Here is a 5,358-nt window from a genome sequence, read left to right on the forward strand (position 1 = left end):
GAATTCCCTTATAATCTTTATTTTTGTGAAGTCACTAAGCATGTTTTTCTTTCACTCTTGATGTTAGTAATGTGACTCTTCTGGTTTTTCCTCTTGGTCAATCTATATAAGGTTTGTCAATTTTGTTGATCTTTTAAAGAACCCATTTGTGTTTTGTTGATATTCTACATTGATTTTCTATTCTCTATTTTATCATATTCTGCACTATTCTTTATGGTTTCCTTGTTTCTATTTGTTTTGGGGTCTGCTTACTTTTCTTTTTCTTGTTTGCTAATGTGGACAGGCTGGATTGGTTTGAATCATTCCTCTTCTTTCTTTGTTTTTTATGACTATAAATTTCCCTTAAGCACTCTTCAGTTGCATTCTTTAAGTTCTGGTATGTTGCATTTTCTTCTCATTCATGTTAAAATACTTTTTGAGTCTGTTTGTGATTTCTTCTTTTGCCCTACGTTATTTAGAAGTGTGTTTTTATTTCGTGTTTCTGTGAGTTTTCCAAATTTTTCTCCTGCCATCAGTCACTCATTGAACCCTACTGTTGTTAGAAAGCGTACCTTGTATGGTTTCAACCTTAAGTGTATCGAGGCATTCCACTTCTCTCTCTGAGGCCCCGTTTATGGTCCTCTGGCCAAAGCTTAAGGCTCTGCAGTCTGGTGGCCCCCTCTGCAGTCAGAACTGCATGCCCTTGCGGAAGGAGGACAAGGAGAGGAGAGTCCTGGGGTCAGCGACCTGTTGAGGGTCGTACTTCCACTGAACATGGGAATCTCCCCTCTCTGAGTTTGGGCCTCTGCCGGCCCCTTCACCAGCCACCACCTCTGGGATTATCCAACGGCCCGGATATGGGAGAATGGAGAAAACAAGAAGGAAGAAAGAAAAGGAAGCTCAGGGCACTGCTGTGCTTTCTGTGGAATTTTCTGGGGGATTAGGAGCCCCTTCTTCTTTGACTTCAAACCAGAGCTAGCATCTTCCCCAGAGTGCTCTCTGCTTGTGCCCCGAGAGCTCCCATGTGGGTTTCCAGCTACATCCAATCCAGGCTGCAACACTGAAGGGGAAAAATGGCAAACTCCCCACCACTGGAGGTCCTTTAAATCCTGGTCTTCTTCCCCAGTCTTGCCAGCACGGTTTTCTTCTGAGGGTCCTCGGGTAGCTGCCCCATGCACACTGCCCAGGTTTTATGATTAGACACAATAGAAAATACAGTGGAAGTGTTATTCCAGAACTGGAACCTGAAGTGCATTTTAGAAACCAGAAGTAAAAGAGAAACACAGATTAGCGTGAATCCATTCTTTTTACTGGGGAGATCATTAAACCCCTTGTCTGCTGCTGGTAGGGCAGCCACGTTCCTCATCTACAAAGGACGGCTTCATTACCCTCATCTGAATGGCATGCCCAGGCACATCTTTATCTAATTCTGCTTGATTTGAAAGAATTATTCATATTCATTGAAATTTCCAGCTGCTTCTAGACTAGCTTGAATGAATAAACAAATGACTCTTGGGGACACGCTCACTTTTTCAAGATGGTTCATAACCCAAACACGCCAGGATCCTGCTGACCCCACAGCCAAGGTCCTGTGGCCGTTATCTCGAACCCACCATCTTAGATACTAGCTTCCATTTTGACAAGAAAGTTGATGGCAGTGCCAACTTCAAAAACGTCCATTAGAAGACACTAGATCGCATCATTAGACGCACACGTATTGATTCCCCCTATTGATTCTTTAAGAGCTGGCCCAGCAAGACACAAGGAGAGGTCAGAGACCAGAAATGCCACAGTCCCCACTTGACAGAAATTCAGAGTTCACACGGCGCATCCCATTGATTCCGTCAGCATTAGGAGATCTGGGGCAGGAAGGGAAGTGCTTGCGCGATACGTTTTTCCCAACCTGGTTTAGTTTCAAAAGCTTAAGCTCCCTGGGAACACAGAGTTGGAAGAGAGAAGTGAGCCCTTGAGGGAACTGTGGAGACAGAGTTTCAGATTAAAAAAAAAAAGAAGAAGAAGAAGAAGAAGAAGATCTTTTGGGTGTGTGGTGTAAAAGTAACAGGGCAGGAAAGGGACACCCCAAATTGTGCCCTGACCTCAGAGACAGTGGCCACGTGATGTCCCACGACCCCAAACCTAGTTCACAGGCACCAAAGGGGCTTCAGATCTGAAGGGTCCACAGGAGCTGGCAGGGGCTGCCTCTGCTCTCGGCTGTCTTTGCTCCACCTGGAACTCCACAAAAAGGCGAGACTTAATTTCCAGAAAAAAGCTGCAGTGGGAACATGCCATCAAAATGCCTCCTGCGTGCCCACCAGCCAAGTGGAGATAAAATTAAGTTGATTTAAAGACACGGAGGACATAAAACGTTTCTGGCACACCCACGTCGTGGGCCGCGTTTCCTGTTCATCACCCCCCACCACCGCCCCGAGCCAGCCACACACGCGCAATAATAAATAGTAAACAGAGACATAACCTTTGCGGAAAGGAGGATTTTCAGCCAATAGAGGAGGCTGCCAAAGCCAGGGCGTCTTACTCAGCCAAATGATTACAGCTTGGATTTTATTTCTAAGCATCTTTTCAGCATTATGTTGTCACCTATAATAAGTAGCCTCCTTGCGCAAGGGGTAGAAGATCCTAATTGGCCCCGGCGAAGGGATTTTTCATACATTTCAGGAGGGAAAGGATGAGCAGCATATGCAGTTACACTAATGGTTTCATTTTTTAAGACACTGAGTATTGTTTATGTGCTGCTCTTATTTTATTGCGTGCAGATTAACAATTGTTCATCCCAAGTAGAGGACCGAGTTGGGGGGCGGGGGGCGGAGGGTGCATTTCATTTACCGGCAGCTCCGAGCCTCCATGATTGGTTTTTCTCTCCCCTGCTGAGGTCAATAACCAGCTCCGAGATGATTTCTGCTGAATCAGTTTGCTGTGATTTGTCTTGTCTTCCTGCCCCACGTTAATTATATCTCCCAATGAGTGCCGGGCTAAAATACAGAGCTTATTTCCATAGAGGAAAAAATGTATTTCTCCTTACTGGATGGCCCTTCATTTTGACTTTTAGCTCCCCCTCTGCCTTTCCAAGGTCTGTAATCAATAGTCACGTGGCTCCGGGTCCTTTATCTGGGGGAAACAGGGAGACCTCGGCAGTACTTTCTTTTCAGACTTCAGAATCCAGAGTTAAGGTAGGGATAAAAAAAAAAGGACTTTATTCTTCTTCCCTCTCCAGTGAGGTGCCCTCTCAACCCCTTATTTTAAAATAGTCCTCCCCTCTTGAAATCTGCTGGAGATCTCTCTCCTATCTTCTGGGGACTTATATGGTTCATCTTATGGAAAGATAGCTCTGTCCCCGGGTGACCAAAAGTAAAAACAAAGTTCAAAAAATAATTAAAACAAACAAAAAAAACTGATCCCAGGAGCAACTAATTTGTTGTCCAGTTCAGAACGTGACGAGTTCTCCCAATGCCTCCGCCTTCCCAGAACGGAAGGTTCCCCAAACCTGCTGTGTGCCGCTTGGGATCACGGCCACACACATATGATGTCATCCTAGCCTCCTGCCTGGCACAGACTATATTCTCCGGTAATAGCCGTTGATATAAAAGTAGGGCCAGTAAGGGAGACTATGGCCAAAAATGCTGATGCTGGGCCTGCACTATTTTGGAAAGAAAATTAAGTTATCATCTCTGTTGACCAAAACGATGGAGAAGAATGAACGGATGAGGTCCGCACAGGTGAAGATGGCCGTCTTCACCCCATGGTTTCAAGGCACCTGCCCTCTGTGCATGTCTGGGTCCCCATCTCCTGCTTTTACAAGGATACCAGTTAGACCGGAGAAGGACCCGCCCTCGTGACCTCAGCTTTCCTTAATGACCTCTCTCCCTGCCCCACCTGCAGATTCAGTCACCTTTGAGACTGTGAAGTATGACTTCAGGGAGGGCACAGTTCAGCCCATAAGAGTCCCATACCTCAAGGCCCTGCTAAAGCCACCTGGATTTACTGTCTCCATTCAGGGTGTCAGGATCTTAAATACTTCCTCTCTCAAAGCCACCATGTTGAATTTTCAGTGCAAGAGGAAAGGGCGTCCTTCTAAACAGAGCTGGGGTCAGGCTACCAGGTTGGGACCCGTGATGGAAATAAAGATGCAGGGCAGTGCAGAGAGAGCAAAGCTAGCAGCACGAGGTCGGTTACACTGTCCCAGGAACGTCAGTTACTCGGGGTCCAAGGTGGGACCGGAATAAGGCTCACACCGGCGGGAATGCTGGACCCTGAGCCCTTGCGGCCTGCAGGTGACTGCTGCTCAGCCTGTCCCTGCTGTCCCTTTATTAACCTGATTTCCTCCCAGGAGCCTCATAACTGCGGGCTGGGGGTAGGGTACCAGTGGGGACACTGTCAGTCCCGTGCAGGGACTCTGCGCAATGCTCAGGGAATGAAGTCAGACCTCTGCTTTGCACACTTGCTCCCAAACTCATCTACCCATGCAACACCAATTTGATGGGTTGAATTGAGCCTTCTACCCCCAAAAGATGTTGAAGCCCTCACTCCGAGTCCTTGGGATGTGATCTTGTTTGGAAATAGAGTCTTTGCAGATGATCAAGTGAAAATGGGTTCATCAGGGCAGGTCATAATCCAATATGACTGGTGTCCTCATCAAAAGGAGAATTTGGACCCATACATCACACGGGGAAAGGCCACATGAAGACGAAGGCAAAGATTGGGTTGATGCCTCCGTAAGCCAAGGAATGCCATGGATTGATGGCGCCCCATCAAAAGTGGATGGGGAGAGACCTGGGGCAGACCCTCCCTCTCTCAGCCTCAGAAGGACCCCACCCCACAGACACTCTGACCTCAGACTTGTGCCCTCCAGAACTGGGAGACAATATACTTCTATTATTCAAGCCACATCATTTGTGGTGTTTTGTTACAGTGGCCCCAGCAACCTAAAACACACAGGAAAAATTGCTTTTAAATTGGATCCTTTCTCCAGCTCTACTTAAAATTCACCATCACACTTAAGATAAAATCCACTCTCCTTACCAAAGCATGTAAGCCCTGTGTAGCCTTGCCATTGATGATATCTACCCTAGCTTTGCGCAGTGGCAGTATCGTAGCCAATGAGGTTTATCCGAGGCGCGATTATTGCTAATTGATGACATCTACCCTACTTTATGCCTCTTCCTGAAATGCAATGCACTCCAGGCTCACTGGACCCCCTTCTTGTCTGCAGACATACCAGATCCTCTTCTACCCCAGGGCCTTTGCACTGGCTTTTCTTCCCCCAAGCCTTTTTATCATTTGGGTTTCAGTGAAAACACCATCTCCTCCAAGAGGCCCCCCTGACAGGCACATCTAAGTAACTTCCCAATCCTCAGGCCTGTTCCA

The 5,358-nt window shown here is 47.0% G+C and overlaps 1 pseudogene; it reads left to right on the forward strand.

Annotated features, from left to right (window-relative positions):
- Positions 1–5,061: 5,061 nt before the first annotated feature.
- On the forward strand, positions 5,062–5,127 carry LOC131820247 (U4 spliceosomal RNA; annotated as a pseudogene).
- Positions 5,128–5,358: the final 231 nt, after the last annotated feature.

The sequence above is a fragment of the Mustela lutreola genome, chromosome 17 (genome assembly GCF_030435805.1).
Source record: "Mustela lutreola isolate mMusLut2 chromosome 17, mMusLut2.pri, whole genome shotgun sequence".
Lineage (NCBI taxonomy): Eukaryota > Metazoa > Chordata > Mammalia > Carnivora > Mustelidae > Mustela > Mustela lutreola.